The sequence below is a fragment of the Chelonia mydas genome, chromosome 1 (genome assembly GCF_015237465.2).
Source record: "Chelonia mydas isolate rCheMyd1 chromosome 1, rCheMyd1.pri.v2, whole genome shotgun sequence".
Lineage (NCBI taxonomy): Eukaryota > Metazoa > Chordata > Testudines > Cheloniidae > Chelonia > Chelonia mydas.
In genome coordinates, this window is record NC_057849.1 from 112042880 (window position 1) to 112062775 (window position 19896).

A 19896-nucleotide genomic window follows, 5' to 3' on the forward strand; every position below is an offset into this window, starting at 1 on the left:
GATGAATGGACTATAAGGTGGATAGAAAGCTGGCTAGATCATCGGTCTCAACAGGTAGTGATCAACGGCTCGATGTCTAGTTGGTAGCCGGTGTTAAGTGGAGTGCCCCAGGGGTCTGTCCTAGTTTTGTTCAACATCTTCTTTAATGATCTTGATGATGGGATGGATTGCACCCTCAGCAAGTTCACAGGTGACACTAAACTGTGGGGAGAGGTAGACATGCTGGAGGGTAGGGATAGAGTCCAGAGTGACCTAGACAAATTGGAGGATTGGGCCAAAAGAAATCTGATGAGGTTCAACAAGGACAAGTGCAGAGTCCTGCACTTAGGATGGAAGAATCCCATGCACCGCTACAGGCTGGGGACCAACTGGCTAAGCAGCAGTTCTGCAGAAAAGGATCTGGGGATTACAGTGGACGAGAAGCTGGATATGAGTCAACAGAGTCCCCTTGTTGCCCAGAAGGCTAACGGCATATTGGGCTGCATTAGTAGAATTGCCAGCAGATTGAGGGAAGTGATTATTCCCTCTATTCAGCATTGGTGAGGCCACATCTGGAGTATTGAGTCCAGTTTTAGACCTCCCACTATAGAAAGGATGTGGACAAATTGGAGAGAGTCCAGCGGAGGGCAATGAAAATTATTATGGGGCTGGGGCACATGACTTACGAGGAGAGGCTGAGGGAAGTGGGCTTGTTTCTTCTGCAGAAAAGAAGAGTGAGGAGGGATTTGACAGCAGCCTTCAACTACCTGACATGGGGTTCCAAAGAGGATAGAGCTGTTCTCAGTGGTGGCAGATGACAGAACAAGGAGCAATGGTCTCAAGTTGCAGTTGGGGAGGTCTAGGTTGGATATTACTATTTCACCAGGGTGGTGAAGCACTGGAATGGGTTACCTAGGGAGGTGGTGGAATCTCCATCCTTAGAGGTTTTAAGGCCCAGCTTGACAAAGCCCTGGCTGGGATGATTTAGTTGGGGTTGGTCCTGCTTTGAGCAGGGGGTTGGACTAGATGACCTCCTGAGGTCTCTTCCAACCCTAATCTTCTATGATTCTAAGACAGTCAATTGGAATACTGCCTGGGACAGTTGGTACAGAGACTTTGGTATGCAAATCGCCCCAGAAGGAGGAAACTACAGTGACCTGGTTGGAGGGCCAAGCCATGAAGAGAGAGCAGTTGAGTCCCAAGAGAGAGACGAAATGAGCACCTGCAGGGCGGGGTGTGAGACTGACAGAGCTAATCCCCAGATGCAACCACAAGGAAGTGCTCCAGTGGTGAGTACAGTACCCCATGACAATTCTCCTCCTCCTCCTTTACCTGTCAGTTGACTTTGACAGTCATGCATGTTCTTTTCTTTAAGTCTTCCCTTGGCTCACATGAGTCCGTTCTCTTCTGGTTCACTTCCTGCCTCTCTAATTGTTCCTTCAGTGCACCCTTTGGAGGATCCTCCCCATCCCTTCTCCAGCTTTCTGGGGAAGCTCTACAAGCTCTGTCCTTGCTCCGTATGTTACATCTAATCTCCAAAGGGTTAACTAGAACTGGCCCTAGGAAAGGGAAAACCCACACTGTCAGTCTTATACTAATATTTAATGCCTTCATCTTTTCTATTCAGCGCCTTCCTCCCCCTCTATAACTTAGAGCAGGGATTCTAATTAACTTCGTCCCATACCAATCAAAGCCCGGTGTTTAGCAATAATACAGATCACCCCGACAGGTCTGGACTTTTCGCTTGGGTAGTAGCTCCGAGGCAGGTCTCTTTAGAGACCTGCCTCGGAGCTACTACCCCAAATGCATTCTTACCATCTCCACGTTGTTATTAGAAGGGTCCTTCACTCTGTGGAGAAATAGTCTTAGTAGACATTTGAAAAGAAAAACACTAACTTTATTTAGCTTAATAACCTTTGCTGGGAATGCGGTTTTGCCATTAGTTTTTGAATCATAAACGTCAGTAGTGCATTAGTGCTGACTTACCAGAGGCTCCTCTCGTGCTTTGGAAAAAAGACCTGTTTGGGCACCAATTGCAAAATACCAATGCACCAAAATATGACTCTGAAAACCTTGAGTTCATCATGATGGGATACTCGGTCTTGAAATTACAAAAGCCACAAGTCAATATTTATAGATAGAGGGCTCTGTGTGTCAGAGATCTATCTTTTAATACACTACTCTGCATTTGACAGTACTAGCTGTATTAGTTTTGCACTGTGAGCCAGATTCTGTTCTTATTTGCATAGGTGTAAAACTGGAGTAACTCCACTGTCAGGTTTATGTATGTGTAAATAAGAACACAATCTGCCCATGGTCTTTTTAAATGTAGTACAAAGAAAAGCACCCTGCCATAAATCAGTTATATAAATTCATCTGTGTTGTACATTGAAAGCCACATGCTTTTTTTTAAATATACAGTTGGACATGTGTGGCAATGAAAAATTATTAAAGGCCAGACTTTGTTTGGTCTCCTGCATAACTGTGCAAGACTGGAGGGTCTTGTGATGAGGGGGGAAATGTGTCAGGATCACAACAAGGGCAGTCGGGACCAGGGGTCAAAGCTGGGACAAACCTGAGACTGACAGTAGTGGAGGAGTCCATAGTGAGGTTCCAGGCCTGAGTCAATGCCAAAGGTTGAGTCCCAGTCAGGTTTCAGGGTCTGGGTCAGGAGGCAAAGTCCAAATCAAGGTCAAAGACAGGAGTTTCTGAGCAGAAATGATCATGGCAGCTACAGAAGATCCACACTGGTTCTTGGATGCTTCCTGAAATGCCTCTTGCGTTTATATAGGGTGGGGAGCAAATCAGGAACCATGAAGCTGCTGCCTGTCAGACTCCTTGAGGGGGGACTTCCCATGGTGTGTCTCCACAGCAGGTTGTGGGGCCACGGACCACAAGCTGGTTACAGCTGCTGCTTGGTGGCAGTAGGGAGATGCTGGCAGCTCTACAGGCCTGGGTTCTAGGGCTGTAGGGGTCTAACATTGTTTTTAAAAATCAACTTAGTCTAATTTGGGACCACATGCTGTAATTTTATGGCTATTACATAGTATCACTAGAGGGCAGAATTAAAGTTGTTTGGGTACCTTAGTTGTGCCTTTCCATAATTTAACGCATTTTGATATTTTTAATTGTAACCTCAACTTGGAATTTTTGGTGGTGAGATAATTTCAACATCCCTCTAAGGTGTTACATTCTCAAAATGTACTCTCAACATTAACTCCATGTTAACAGAGTGGTTTCTGTTTGTTTTGGTCCAGGAGTAATATCAGGAGTAACAAATAATCTGCTTCTCAGGATAACCTCCCCTGCTAATGAATCACCTGCATAGTGGTTCGGTTTGAGGGGAAAAGGTATAAATGGACAGGTAATGAGAACTAGTGAGTGCTAGTACTAATTGCCAGTCATCTGCTCTCTTCACAGGTAACCAGGTGCTTTCTTGTTTGGATGTACCACAATACTGTAGAGATCTCCACATGCCCTTCATACCAATTCTAGAAGCTTTAAGATTTGCTACATTTTTGCATTTTCAGGTAGTGAGATTTCATTTTGGCAACATCATATGATATGAAATTCACAGTTCATAATTGTGAGGCATTTTTATTTACTTACCTTCTCAAGGTAACTGAATAATGTACTACATGTAACCTCTCTGCATCTTCACTCGGAACACAAAAAGGATGATATATATCTCTAACATATTAATTATGATTTTCATTTTAGAGGTTTTTGTAAACACTTTTTTGCACATCCCCGACAAAGTGGGAATCATTCTTCAAGAGCCTGCATATACAGGAGATCAATAGCTTTAATAATATATATTGAATTTTTAAATTTAGGTATTAACAGGTGAGCCAAAGAAATTTGTTTATATCAATGAAGTATGACCAACTGAATACACATCAGGAAAATGGCCCTACGGGCAGAGATTTTTGCATAGTAAAATTAGATCACAGCTCACAGGTAACTTGTTAGTTCTTTCAAAGTTGTGCAATAATTTATGGGAGATCTCTCCGCAGCCCCTTCACTTATACCTCACACAGTCATTTTAGAGTAAGCTGCATTTTTTCACATGCTATACCACTGAAGAGATTGAGTTCATATATTCCCAAAAGAGCTAAGCCCCTGTGCTCTTTCTAAAGACAATGAAAGTTTCTTCTTCCTGTTTGTTTCTGTTCCTTCCATGAGGCACTACATGCATACCTCGGGATGGAGAAGTAGCTGGAGGGATAGAAAGTTCATTTTCAAACAGGAAAAGATGTCAAGTATCAGCCATTCGAGCTGGTCAGATTTAATTTTATGAGCAAGTGATATGAGTGTCTGGCATTGGCCTTTTTTCCCCCTCATGATATTGCTTGACAAGTTCCATGAGGGGTGGATCTTACTGAGACAGCCATTCGTTGCTCTTCACCTACCTGTGGCCCACCAGGTCCCTCCAGTGTGGTAATGTGTTCAGAGTCCAGCCATGCTGTGTTAGCATTGTGAGGGGCATCTGCAGAAGCCTATGAGGAGCTGGGAACTTTCCCTGAGGGTCTTTGACATGGTATGGTGTGGCAGAACTACTCCCTTCTGATCTTAGGGGCAGTCCTGCTGACCCTTCAAGCCATCAGCCTTTGGTTGGCCTATGAGACTAAGCACTGAGCCTGAAGAAATGTAGCATATGATTCACAAGGGCAGGTTTCCATGCAGCAAATAGTGTATAGAGAATTCCATCAGATGTAACTATTCTAGGTATATCTCCATTCTGTAGTTGGGAGGAAAACTCAGGCATAGAAGTTAGGGCCTACATTTTCAACACTGTCAACTAATTTTGGGTGTCTACCCTATTCAATCCTCAATTGGAGGCCCCTTTTGAAAATATGGCCCTAAGTTCAGGATCATTCAGGGAGTTCTGTCACCTGCTTTAAAAACAAGGCCATTCTTCCTCTTGCATACAGCATAGGAATACTGAATGTGGGGAACTCATATTTATTCCAGGCCCAGCCAACCGTAGGAGTGGGTCAAAACACTGATATAGCCTCTTGCTGCCCAGTTTACCTTTCATGACCTCCCAATAAAGCCAGTGAAGCTGCTGAAATATTTGTCTTTTGTGGAAAGTAATTAAATACCAGATTAATGCTTTAGAGATTAACATGAGCTGTACAGCTGTGTGGGGGAAAAATTTCATTCTCAAACGATTAGCTAGCTGAATAGGGCTTTAAACTGTTTTAGATAGAACTATCAATATAGGAGTCTCTCTGTAGTGACTTATTTCAATAGGCTTTTGTTAATTATTTTCTCTCTCCTTTTCTTCCCATTTCCATCTTTATTACAAAGTTACTTCTAACAATATCATCCACTTGTACCAAGCAGCAGTCCTTGAAAGTATCCTCACACAAGGGTCCTGCAATGTGGTCCTGCAATGCTGGCTATTTTGAGAGCCCGATGGGGGGAAAGTTGCATTAATATGTCCCACTTTTTTTTTCATCCCCAGGTGGCATCTGGCCCAACAATGACCCTATATTATAGTGTGCCAAGGTCCCAAAAGCTATTATTTGCTAAAGAACAGATATTACTAAATTAAAGGAAATCAGTGACTTTTCGTGTGTGTCACAGACACATGCTTTCTTATTTTACTTATGGTCAGGACAGTTTCATCTGCTTTCTAGCTAAAGTGACACCACATATAACAAAGACTATTTTTTAAAGCTACAGAGAGTGAATTATTTAATAAAGAGAGGATCTGTGTAGGAGATTTAACTTTCTTTAATCCCTCAAATCTCCTTGCCAAATACGATAACATTCTGAAATTGCTTGACACTTTTTTTACTCAACATGTGTTAGGGACAAGTAGCCAACACCTATATCAGACGCATTAGGCACGTATTACATACCTAACCTACCTATCTGAGCATTATTTATTTTCCTTCTTCAAAATTCTTTCAAGTGCCGCAAGTCTAGTAAAATCTTCATGTTAATTTACACGTCATATTGTTGTTTTCCCCATGGTGCGTATGTTGAAAAAGGCATTGATATATATTTACTAAACCATTACCTCCCTAATTGGTGAATTTATTAGAGCAGATGCTTTCTTTCATAAATACTGTCATTAAATGCATGAGACTGTTGATCTAAGGCCCTTTTTTGAGAGGCTGCTTTGATTATAAAGAGCAGAGATGGTTCTCATTCAACTGCAAACTAGACTGAATTTCACAATGAAACTTTCATCATAAAAAAAGAAAAATAACCTCACTGTAATACATCAGTGACTTTGTTTCCAAGAAAGAGAGGGGTTTTTTTCCAATTAAAAAAAAAAGTTAAAGAGCAGGCTTCCTGGGAAGACACTGCTTTTGAAAGAAACCACCCTGCTACAGGGAACACTTGCCTCTGTAATTTGTAGAAAGGAGCTCTCTTAATTATGCTCAGTTTATTGCATCTCTCTCTCTCTCTCTCGCTCTCTGCGCCTGTCTGTGTATATGCAGAGGGCTAGAGAAAGCTGGCTGCACTACCTGAATAGCTCTTGAAAGAGTGAGACTTCTCAGCTCCTGCTTCATTACTGGGTAGCAGCTATTCCAGCGTGTAAGAGAGCCTAGCTGCATTCTCCCCTCGAAAACCCTTTGGTAAGTCTCCTGTGCCGACAGAGCTGCAGATTAACTCAGCAAAGGAAGAGGGTGGGGGAAGAGCTTGTGCGCTGCATGAGATCAATTAGAGTTGAAAGATTTTTTTTTTTTTAATGTGTTAAATCTTTTTCTGTATCATTGCAATGCAAAAAATTGTGTGGAGTGTTCTATGTGCTCAAGAGCAACGTTAAGTAAATTAAGGAGTGCTTAAAACGGAGCTGAAAAAATTACTAGAGATGAGATTGGTAATGCTTCTTAGAACTGCAAGAGGATTCTTTTATCCTTCACTTTTTGTCTGTTTATTGTACTGGATGTGTTAAAAGGCTCAGAGTAACAAAATTAGTTTTCTTGCTGGTGGATGGCTTTGGAAATGTAGAACTTTTAACAGAACAGGGATGACAGCTAATGATATAAAGGAGTGTGTGTGTGGGGGGGGTGTTATTTGCATGCACATTATTTTACCTGCTTCTGTTGCTTACCATGCAGATTTACTATGCTCAAGAAAAGTCTAAAGAACTAAGGAATGCACATCTACTGCTCAAGTCGCTGATGTGTATGCTTGTTAAGTATGCTTGTCACATGTTTTATTAGTCATCTGGCTGATAAGTGGTGCTGTCCAAGTCATTCACTTCAAAATAAATATTATATATACACACAGACAGACAGACATGCATTTTTATTTACCTTGACAGCATGGATCAAGTGCATTAGACTCAAGAGGAAATGATAGCACCTAGCTGAGAGGTCAGGTCATGGCTCTCCTGCCCTACCAGAACAAAGATAATGTGAATGCTAGATTTGAATTGTGCAGTTATTACAGCTTTCCAGGAAACTCAAGGCTTGAACAATTTGATTCAGAAGGTGTTAACAAGCTGCACTGGCAATGGACTAGAGGCTGTTGGTTAAATATAGGAAATAAGAGAACGATTGGCTCCTAACTGAATCCAAGTCTACTTCCCTTACAAATAAAGCCAATCTAGCTGCATCAGTATCAGGACATGGTACTGTGGACTCATCAATTACTGTCAGTCCAGTCCAGATCTCTGTTGGATACAGCTGTGCATTGGATCATATAGATGACACTGCTGTATTTAACTGTCAGGAGGGCTGTTCCTTATAGCTAGAAAATATACAGTGATAATTTTAGACTCCTGCTTCATGTCCTAGTCATCACTTTCTCTGTCCCTGAACAAACACGATAGATCTAAGGATTAGGTTTTAGGTCTACAATGGTTACTTTCAAGTCACTGTGGGTATATTCACTTTCCCTGTCCAGGGCAAAAGGGACCATATTGATTTTTTTTTCCAGGTGGCTTTATTTGTAGTATTTAAGGAGCAACTTTTATAAGCTAGTGTAAGAACACAGCTCAGCTCACTGGCAAAGTACAAAATAAGCACTGCTTCCTCACGCTCAGTAATTTCACATTAGATTGATGGAGGAATCATTCTGAAGGGTACAGGCTGACAGACTGAGCTAGGGAATTGATAAATGAGCTTGTATAACTAGTAGCTATAGAACTTATAAATAGGACTACTTCTGTGCCATGTGCTCCAGGTTTGGAGACCTAGCATTACTCTGTCAATAGCAAACTAAATTGTTGCTAAAATTGCATCATTGCCGAGGACATTTAGTGCATTAAATGTATTACAGGGGAGCAATAGATAGGGTAAAAGAAATGGGAAGCAGAGTCCATTTTTTCTTGCATTTACGTCGAAGTTCCATCACTGCTGAATACAATTACGCAGTGCGTTTTCGAAGGGTTTTTTGCTTTTGTGGGCCAGCTTTATCTACATGTATGAAAGTAAAATTACAGTAATGACAAAGAATTTCAGCACAAAGGGAATTAGGGGCTGTAGAGGACTAGGGAGCCCTAGCTATTGGTACATCTGGTTCTGAGTATTGAATTCATACTTGAGCTTCTTCCTGTTAACCAGGTGATTTTGCTGTTGGCCCTTTTGCCATGTAACAATGAGCACGAATCTTAAACCAACCTATCAGAAAATAGGTCTGTGGAAAAAACTCTCATTTTCTGGGGCCAGATTTAATTCCTTTATGCCTGCAGAGCAGACTCAGACTCTGTGAGCAGTTCCCAATGATTTCCGTATTATTCCTTGTAGAGTAAAGTGCTACTCAGCACTGGTAAGGGTAGCAGAATTGGGCCTTGGGTGATACAGAAGTTCTGTATTAACCACAGGATGTGTCTTTACAGGCCAGATTGTGGCTCATCCTTGCATGAGTGCTGGGGCAAAGTGCTCAAGGAGTCTTACCCCACCTCCATCCTTGCACAAGTGATGCTCCCTCCATGTGATTTGGTATTTCACATTGCCCCAAAGGGAGTGAGAAGAGGCAGGCCAAAAGTGATGTTATGGTGTCATGCCTTCTCACACAGTGGGCTAGGTATGCCTGAGAAACCGGCGTAGCCATCCTAAAGGCTGATACATTCTCTGCACCCACACACCTGTGTGTTAGGTAGGCTAGGGAAGGGATGGATAGCGCACACTGCCTCCAATGCAGAGCTATGCCTAATTCTCACATTTTGCCCCATGTTATAAGAGATGGTCAAAAAACCTGTAAAGCACGTGTGGGTTCAATCAAAAATCACATTTTGGTGGGGGGGGGGCAATTATCAATAAACGTAAACTTGGAAAATTTTGGCCTGCTCTCAATGTAACACAAAGTAAATGTGAATTCCATCCTAGGTAAAGGTTTAACCAATCCACCAAGCATAGAACAGGGATATTCCCTAGCAACATTCAAGACTGGACATTTTTCTAAAAGATACACTCTAGGAATCATTGTGGAGAAGTTCTATGGCCTGTGCTATGCAGGAGGTCAGACTAGATGATCACAGTGGTCCCTTCTGGCCTTGGGAATCTCTGAATGCCAAGCACCTCCCAGGTTACTAATATGAGCCTTTGTCCTATAAAGTTTAATGCTATACAGAATCTTCAGACACAGCTAGCATAAGACACAGCCACAGTGATCTCAACACACCTCCAAGCCAACCCGGGTTTTCATCAAAAATTTCCTCTGTTGCTCCTTCAGCTTGAAATGCCCCTCCTCCCTCTCATCCTCATCAAAGATTACAATTCATGAAGCAGAAAATGCCAGATGTTCAAGCACTGGCAAAGAGCTCCTCTAAATTGTTTCTAGTTTTTCACACATCTATATGACAGATTTTCATTACTCCCCTTTGTTTTTATATATTGAATCTATCAAAGCATTTCAGTACCCATCACTTAGCTATCATAAGGGTGCTCATCACAACTCCTAGTGGACAACTTAATTCATTTTAAGATAGGGCTTGACAAATTTATGAGTGGGATTGTATGATGGGGTTGCTTGTCAGGAGGGTGCATCACTCATCAGCCTTGGATAGTTTCTTCCAGTTCATGGCTAAAATCTCATACTGCAGGGCTTCAGCCAGTCACCTGCAGGGATCAGGAAGGGAATGTTTCCTCCATTGTCTTCTGGGTTTGTGGAGGCTGTTTGGTTGTTGGTTTTCTTTTTTCTTCTTCCTTTTTCTGAATCATCAGGGACAGCCATAGTTGAAAATGGGCAACTGGACGAGGTGGGCCAGTGCTCTGAGCGTTCTCTCATAGACTTCAAAGTCAGAAGGGACCATCATGATCATCTAGTCTGACCTCCTGCACATCACAGGCCACAGAATCTCACCTATTCACTCCTGTAATAGGCCCATAACCTCTGGTTGAGTTACTGACATCCTCAAATCTTGATTTAAAGACTTCAAATTAGAGACTCCACCCTTTACTCTAGTTTACACCAGAAAGTGACCCATGCCTCTAGCGTTCTGTACCTCAAAGCAGCACCCTGGAAAAAATATTCACCGTTTCATATAATTATGATATATTTCATACATAGCATGTCATGTAAGATACCATATGTAAGGTCATGATCTGCTGAAACCCATTATTCTGTCCAAATATGTATATCATTACTGTGTATGAAGTTATGAGATTTTGCTGTATGGTTGTTACTGAAATATGTTGTAAGTTAGAGAGTTTCTACTGCTAGGTGATGATCTACTCCCAGGAGGGTGTTAAGTGACCATTAATCAACAGGGGAGTTGTAAACAAGGGATTTACAATGCTGTAAGAGGGCTGCATAAGCATCATACAATGGGGGATTGCTCAACTCTGTAACTTAGCAAAGCCTACCAGGATATGTCTGCGTTAGTGTTTTCCAGGCACATGGACTGAGGATATAAAATAGCGGACAGTGGCATTATGCTTTTACCTTTCTCCTCCCCCACCTATGCTGGAAGCAACAAGAACACTGGAAAGACAAAGACTTGAACTGAGGAGACTGGTCCCAGGCTTAAAGAGAAAGCCCATGTATTAAGAACTATAACCTAACTGCAATGTCCAGTGGGGTGAGAAATTGCTTGACCCACATATTGCCTAGTCTAATAAAGTTTAAGATTTAGACTGTGCACTTACCTTTTATATTCTTTGGTAACTATCTCTGACCTTTTGTGCCTACCACTTATAATCACCTAAAATCTATCTTTCTATAGCTAATAAATCTGTTTTATATTTTACCTAAAACAGTGTGTTTTGCTTGAAGTGCTTGGGATATCGCAGCTCAGTTTACAAAGGCTTGTGTGTGTCCTCTCTACATCAAGGGGGGGCAGACTGGGTAATGAACTTACACTGGCCAGGCTGCTGACCAATGCAAGATGGTTATTTTGGGGGTGCAAGGCTGGAGGCTGGGGAGATTTGCTGGTGCCTTTCTCTGTATGATTCATGAGTGGCTCAGGGAGCACTTACGTAATTTTGCTTGGTGTGGGGCTCCACATGCTGTTGTACTGAGTGAGTTTGGAGCGGTTTGCTGTTTGTCACTAGCAAAACATTGTGAGAGACAACCCAGGCTGGAGAGTTAAGGGGGCACAGCAGTACCCCAGTTCTAAGTTGTAGCCCAGAGATCCTGTCACAATGCCCCATGCTGCAGCGGAAGGTGGGAGTCTCTGCCAATCTGACTTGGGGAAAATTCCTTCCCAACCCTAAATATGAGGATACATTAGACCTGAGCATGTGGGTGAGACCCACCAGCCAGACAGCTGGGTAAGAGTTCTCTGTAGCAACTCAGATCCCTTCCCCTGCTAGTGTCCCATCTTCAGCTGTTGGAGATATTTGCTATTAGCAGTTCCAGGAGGGCCATATGCCATTGTGGAAAACCTAATTGCACCAGAAACTTATGAAGCTCAGTTGCTCCCTCAGCTACTTGGCTGGCTTGATCTTGCTTGCATGCTCAGAGTCTAACTGACTGCCATATGTGGGATAAGGAAGGAATTCCCGGACCTTAAGGTTTTTGCCTTCCTCTGCAGCATGAGGTGTGGACCACTTGCCAGGATTATCCGGGCACTTAATCAACTCCCTCCCATTGCAGGAGCCTTAGGCATTGGTGCACCCCAGTCCCTCCAGTTCTCTGCCTGTGACACATAAGCATTTAGTCCCCAGAGGGCTGTAATACTATGATCTAATTCCAGTTTTTGGGTTTAGTTGGTGGTGGCTGGGGGTGTTAGTGGCCTGTGATTTACAGGAACCCAGACTAGATGGTCTGGTGGTCCCTTCTGGCCTTAAACTCTATGAGTCTATGACTATGACAAGTACCTGTTTTCAAAAAGGTATTCATAGTGTGGGGTGACTTTTGTGTGTTGTGACTATACTCAGAAAAATCCTGATGGATGCATCATAAATGCATAGGGTATGCTGGATTAGAAACAGTTTCCAACATATTTTCACTTTACATATTCTGCAAAGAGAGAAGCTCAGTGTGTTATCTGTGCCAGGGTTTGCCAGGGCTGAGCCCAGGCACCTCTGGGCTTGGCAGTTCATAGACTCATCACCTCTGGGCTTGCTGCATCAGTTATGAATGCAAAGAAAATTGCTTTGAGCCCTGGCACCTCTTTCATTACAAATTAAGCATTGGAGAAGCTGTATCGGGAACATTTTAGAACACAGCACAGGACGTATATGCACTCATTATCCCAGAGAACAAGACACCCCTGCTCCAAAATACAGAAACAAAAAATGAGACCTGCACCAGGAAACAACAATATAGTGGCTCTGCACATTCCCTTAACCACAGCTTTGTAATCCCTGCTTTAAGCAGGTGAAGCTCACTTACTTCAAAATAAATTAAAATAGGAATAAGATGCATTATTAGGTTTCAAAGAGCACAACCAGCTCTAAAAGACTAGAAGCCAGAGTCTGTCATCCTTTTTTTATCCAGAAAAATCTCAGTGACTTCAGTTGGAGTTTTCAGTGGGAAACTATGGCAAGATACATCCCCAGGACTAGAACAGATGCTTGTAAAGCAGCTTCTTTCAATTATGAAAACAAAGTTAAAGCATTGTAGCATATGCTGTGTTGATTCATGTCTTAAAAAATATCATTCTATGTAGATATATTTGGTAAATGCAATAAGAAAGCTGGTGTTACCTTTGAAAAATGTGTTTGACTGCAGCATTAGCCACTTCCATATCATACTTGACAAACACTCAGATGCAATATGGTTTAATACAATGCCATAGAACTTAGGGAGTTGACACAGAGGAATGCCATTCCCATCTTTTTTCTGAATGTATTAAAATGCTATTTGCAAATGTAAAACACTGGTAAACAATTCCGTTTATGGGAGTCTGACCCTGCAGGTGCAGTTCCTAGTGTTTACAACATAAAAAAGCAGTGCTATCCCCCATCTTCAAAACAGAGATAAAACTTCTTTTGTCCCACTCTTTAACTGTGTTGTTTACTCATACTGTAAACTCTTTGGGGAAGAGACTGTCTCCTAGATGAATGCATAGCACCTAACATAGGCAGTCCCTGATCTTGGTTGAAGCCTGCAGGTGCTACGGTATAGAGATAATATGTTCTACACATGACAGTAATGGACATCCTTGGCAGTCTCAGCCAATGGCTTAATGATGCCAATGACCTTCAGAAGTGGTCCTTCCAGGACACTGAGCAGAGGAATACATCTGTGACAGGTATTATTGCCCGTGCTGTACCTGTTCAGTGGTCAAAGAGGGCTTCAGTCTCCACACCTATTCATTTGACACCTTTTACAAGTAAAAAAATACACACACACACAAAGTAAAGAACAATAATAGCAATTCTGGAATCTAAGAGTTTGGAAATGTATGCGATGATGATATTGACGATGCCTGAGGAATACAGATTTCTTTGACAGTTATATATGGCTCTGCAGAAGTGACAATATTAAAAACTTGTTTTTGACAGTTAACTAAGCAGATGTGAGTCAGAAATCACAGGTGGAGCAGATATGTCTACCCACCCCATCCTGGAGCTCAAATTCTTTTCTTGCTCCTCTTTAATCTTTCTACAGATTATACACTTGCAAACAGTGCCTTGCATCTATGGTTATCTGCAAACCCTCTGATAGATCTCCAGGGAAATAGTTTTACTGGTTGCTTCTCTCCTGCTCATGGCTTTCAGATTCAAATGTCATCCACCCCTCCCCAAAATGACAGAATACAGTTAGCCACCTTTAGAGAATTAAACAGTCATTTGGTGGTGACATCTCTCAGCAATGGAGAGAGAACTTGTTTATTGATTGAATTCCTTATAGCCATTACCTGCACTTTCTGAAGTAAAGTTTACAGAATCAGCTGTTCATGTCAGCAAACAGCAGTGCTTACTTAGAATCTGCAAAGAGGTCCAATGTTATATTTAAAAATAAAAAATGGAAAACTGATTTCTGTATGAGAACAGCATGTAATGCAGACAAGCATTCATGCTCTGCTTTATTTGTTGGAAAGCACCATTGTATTACACTTCTAAAGCAACTCCAGACCGTGACACATATGTGAATTACTGCCTCACTCTCATTACAGAGCTCCCTGGAATCCTTTTGGGCACATTTTTCAAGTTGAATATCCTGCTGTTGTACTTTCTAAGGCAGGAGCACAGTGCTCCTCTCCTTCGGCTTACTGCCACCTTTTTAGTTTGACATCCCTTGAGGTGATTTGTAATAAAAGCAAACTAAAAGACAAAAAATAAGGACAATCAGATGTTTTTCTGAGATTTGATTCCATTGTGTAAGGTTTGGGACTCGAACAGAACAAAACCGAGATCTGCTCTAGGGAACAGTGAGGGGACTTATCCCATTCATTTAATTGTTGCCAGTAGCACCTCAGTTCTATAATGTGTTCAATTTTTGGAACATTGCTGCTTGCAGATTAGACAATCATTATAGCCATTGTCCTTTTTAAGTTAGAAAATCTGTGTACCACAAGCATAAATCAGATAAACTACACTTGATTATCTACAGTGATTTCCTCATGCCCCCAATAGTTCAGTTTATGGCATATGCTGCAGAGAACTGAGCTAGTGGGGGCATGAGGCTTACTTTTTCCTAACAAGTGACTATCCTACCCAGATACATATATTCTTCTGAGTAAAGGCCCTTACATCTCAACCACAAGTAATGTGTGTTGTTGTATGTTAACTATTAGAGATGAGGCAGAATTGCAAAGTTCTACTCTGGATTTGATCTTACCCAAAGTTTGGGGATGTTCAGTGCTAGTATGTTGGAGTTAAGAGTTTCTTGAATAAATGCATAGAGAGCTGTATCTGTACAAACCCACTGTCAGCTGTGCCCCACAGCAATTCTCACACAAACTCAGGACATCTGCATCTGACTCCAACACTGTCATGTTTTATTTTTTAAAAGTATGAATTGAAAGTATATCAGAGTAAATGGCTCCAGATCATAGAACCACTGCCTTGTGAAGTCTGTTCAAATCAGTGACACGCAAAGGACAATCACAGCTTCAGTTATTTTCTGCTAAGTTTTGATTCCACTAAGGAAGGGTCAGACTAAATCAAAACACTATTTACAACAGGATCCTTTCTTTTCAGCTCTACTGTTATTAAAGGCCTTTGGTCTGTCTTAGTAAGAGAGAAACTGCTCACATGACTTACTTAAGGAGATACATGTGGCACACAATTTGGACTTTTGAGTACAGTAATTTAAACAAGTAAGCTGCATTCCTTGCCTCTCTCATTTAAGATCTGTGGAATCAGTAATCTTCCATCTGGATTATGAACCTAAACTGGGTCACTTTACAGTTATGTGGCGGGGAGGGAGATTCATCAAAGACTGAGCATAGCAGGGTGAAAATAGTTGTTTGCTCATTTTTTCCAGTTGGACAAAAAAATGGCACTGGGCAACAGCAACTTATGGGGTCCTCAGTTGCTCTCTGGTGACAGTGGGGTTTTTGTTTTCTCACTAAGAGCTAGCAATCTCTTTGGTTTTAACATAGCAGTCACCTAGAATGAAGATCACACATTCGCATACACAATGCACAGTCACCCCCATTCCTCTGTGTAAAATATTAGCATACAAATATTTTAAGTATAGTAATAGCATAAGAGGTGCCATATGAGCTCAATCAGTGGTCCATCAAATCCAGCATCTTGCACAGTTTGAAGCAGCTGTGATTTTTAACAATGATTTCACAAATATTACTGTGATATTAACTCCCATCATTCAGATTTACAGCACAATGACTTAATAGTTATATAACAACTAATACTTTATGCTTATCTTTTTCAATTCAGTAAATAGTACTATAGAAATGTAGCACGCTCTGAGACCTGAAAAGGGATGGGGGTGGGGGGACTAAAGCTAGCTGAAATTTGGGATTTCTGCTTTTGCAAGAATTTTTGACACTTAAATTTTTCACAAACCAGAAAGCCCCAAAAAACTTCATTTTGGAAACACCAACACATGGCCTTTGATTTAAGGAGTGAGAGACAGAAAGCTGTTCGCTAGGAGCCACTCCTGTCCCACTGAAACCAGTGGACGTTTTGCTGTTGACTCCCAAGGAGGAAGGATCAGGGCCTAGTTTTTCAACTTTTTTCTTAAACAAAAACACTTCCTAGACCAGCAGGTGTTGTCTGAAATTGACATTCTTGTCAGTTTCACAGCCGATATTACCTTTTAGTATAATGACACTGTCAAGGTTCCTTCCCTACTCTGAACGCTAGGGTACAGATGTGGGGACCTGCATGAAAACCTCCTAAGCTTACTTTTACCAGCTTAGGTTAAAACTTCCCCATGGTACAAACTATTTTACCTTTTGCCCTTGGACTTTCGCTGCCACCACCAAACATCTAACACAGGCTACTGAGAAAGAGTTCGTTTGGAAACGTCTTTCCTCCCAGAATCCTCCCAAATCTTACCCCTTTTTTTCTAGGGAAGGTTTGATAAAAATCCTCACCAATTTGAATAGGTGACCACAGACCCAAACCCCTGGATCTTAAGAACAATGAAAAAACATTCAGTTTCTTAAAAGACGAATTTTAATAGGAGAAAAAGTAAAAAGAATCACCTCTGTAAAATCAGGATGGTAAATACCTTACAGAGTAATTAGATTCAAAACACAGAGTATCCTTCTAGGCAAAACCTTTTAAGTTACAAAAAGACACAAAAACAGGAACCTACATTCCATTCAGCACAGCTTATTTTCTCAGCCATTTAAAGGAATCAGAATCTAATGCATATCTAGCTAGATTACTTACTAAGTTCTAAGACTCCATTCCTGTTCTGTCCCCAGCCAAAGCATCACACAGACACAGACCCTTTGTTTCTCCCCCCCTCCAGCTTTGAAAGTATCTTGTCTCCCCATTGGTCATTGTGGTCAGGTGCCAGTGAGGTTATCCTAGCTTCTTAACCCTTTACAGGTGAAAGGGTTTTTCCTCTGGCCAGGAGGGATTTTAAACGTGTTTACCCTTCCCTTTATATTTATGACAGACACTGACAAGAATGTCAATTTCAGTACGTGCTGCCCAGGGCTGCCTGCTGGGAGCCAGCTGGCCAGAGAGCTTGAAAGCTCTGGGTCTCTAACCTGGTGGCAGTCTGCCTGGTGGGGCTGCCCCAGAGCCACAGATCCTGTAAGCCCAAGTCCCCAGCACAGGGCGATACTCTTGGTGAGGCTCCCCAGCAGCCCATCAGGAGAACTGGCAGGGAACCAGGCAGGCTTCCATTGGAACACTAGCAGGGTTGCAGCAGGGTGCCTTCCTGTGATGCAGTGGGAGTTTATCAAACTAAACTCACTTCTGCAAGAAATTTCAAGTTTGACGAACTGGCACTTACTGACGAAACTCTGTTTCATTGGAAAATTTCCTAGTCAGGCCCATTGGCACAAGTGGGTTCTTAGTCCAAGCAGGCCCCAAGACAACCCATCAAAATGACTGGAGGAACTTCCGGTGATAAGCCTTTTCTGCTGGAACTCGGCAGAGAAGCCACAGCTGCCTGACTGTGCCTGACAGAGCACAGATTTATGGCCTGTGTTTTAACAAGGAGCTCCTACAAACATTCTCTTCCCTCATCTGTGAGAAACTTCTTGGGCCGGGGATCATGTGTTGCAAAGAGGAGTGAGAGACATAGAAAGTTGTTCACTAGGGGCCTGATCCTGTCCCACTGAAATCAATGAAAGTTTTGCTGTTGACTTCAAGGGAAGAAGCATCAGGTCCTAGTTTTTCAACTTTTTCCTGAAACAAAACTATTTTCTTATTATCATAGCCAAGGTAGGAGGCAGAACTACTTAGCCTTTCAGATACCTTTCTGGTGCCTTACAGACAAGGATAAAGACAAAGCCCCTGGCCTGAACTGCTCACACCCTGGATGATATTAATCCATGGGGCTGGGCATATTGCCTATTATTAGGCTGCCTAACACTTCCCTTTGTAAAACTCTGAATTCAGGAGGTGGGGGGGGAGAGTGGGACAGATGTGATGAGGAGTGGTGTGCAGGGGATAAACCTGGAACTGGCTGGGTAAAGAGACTATGATGAGAAGCTGGGATTAGGTTGTGGGGAGACACTGAGCTTGGATGAGGAGTCCAGGCAGGGAGACTGTGACTGGTAGCCAGTGGGGAAAGGGAACATGGGCAGAAGGAGGGGCAACTAGAGACTAGGATTTTGGGGTGGGGAAGCGAAATGGCTCAGATGAGGAGCTGGGAGAGGGGCAAATGGGACTGGCTGGGCAAGGACACTGGGGACCAATTGCTGGGAAGAACTGGGAATGGCTGAGCAAGGAGAGTGGGAGAGGGAATGACTAGGACTGGCTGGGCAAGGGGAAGACTTACACAGGCAACCTTAATTCTGTCATTTCCTAACTTTTCAGAGCTTGACTCTGCAACCGTAATGATGTTATTTTAGTTTGTGTGTGTGTGTGAGAAAGAGAGAGATTCTTTGATATATTGGTATTAAAAACAGTTTTCTTTTTGTGTAACTGAAACAAGGGAAAGGTGTAGAAGTATCTTCCCTTGGAAATAGTAATGAAAATACCTGATGCTAGGTGTAATCTGATCCATTATAAAAGTAAAGGGAGGGGAAATGCTCTTTAGAAGGTATTTTTATGAGTCCCAGAGTTAAGTCATCTCTAGAAGGGATGCTTTAGCAGTACCAAGAGAAAGGTGCGGAAGCAGAGGAAGAAAAACATATTGTTTCTTAGACACTTGAAGATACTCAGTTCAAAACCAGGTAAGAGAATCTGTTGAAACAAGTATTTCATAGTGATAAGGAGAGATACAGAATCATGCGCAGATCCCCTCCCCCCCCACACACACCCCTTATAGGAAATGACTAGTGGGGGCAGCTGTTCTCCCTTGTTATGGAAGCCTAATTGTGCCAGCTGAAACAGCTTAGCAGCTCTTATAGGAGGCTTTGAATAAACCTGCGTCCCATCCCTATGCACCCTCCTGTCACTTGGGAGCAGGTTCTCTTGCTGGTAGCTGTCATGTGCGCTCCTCACATAGCCTGCATGTGAGGGTGCACCATTGACTGAACAGTCACGATTTCTTGGGGGGCCTTCTTAGTAACACTGACTGCGTAGCGCTGGATGCCTTTACTGTTTGTTTTTAATTCAGTTAGGATGAGGGTAGAATGTTGGGGCAAGTCAAGTGACCAGTGCTTCAGCTTTGTGAGATGGTGATGAAATTATTTGTTCCTTGGGCATATTTGCACATGGCAAGTTCAGATCTGATTTATACAGCTTCAGCTGAATTTAACAGGATGCCAAGTACACAGGGCCTCTACCAGAGTATTTTAAACATACTGAGCTGAATTGTAGCATTTAAAGACAGAACTGGTTAAGGAAAGGTGTGAGAAGGTACCACTCCAGGAGGCATCCTGCTTGCAGATGAGAAGTGCAGGCAGCATGTCTTTTGAGCACTTGTGGCCTGATCCAAATACAGGCAAAATTAACATGAGTCTTCCCATTGACCATAATGGGCGTTGACTCAGGCCCTCAGTGAGCACAGCAAGGA

The 19896-nt window shown here is 42.4% G+C and overlaps 1 protein-coding gene across 2 annotated transcripts in view; it reads left to right on the top strand.

Annotated features, from left to right (window-relative positions):
* The first annotated feature begins 6403 nt into the window (after positions 1 to 6403).
* The window catches only part of ST6GAL2 (ST6 beta-galactoside alpha-2,6-sialyltransferase 2), a 251632-nt gene continuing 238139 nt past the window's right edge, over positions 6404 to 19896 (top strand). For both annotated transcript variants that reach the window (XM_007054611.4, XM_043536374.1), the window contains exon 1: positions 6404 to 6575. The gene's annotated coding sequence lies outside the window, so the exon portion shown is untranslated. The remainder of the gene's footprint in view (positions 6576 to 19896) is intronic.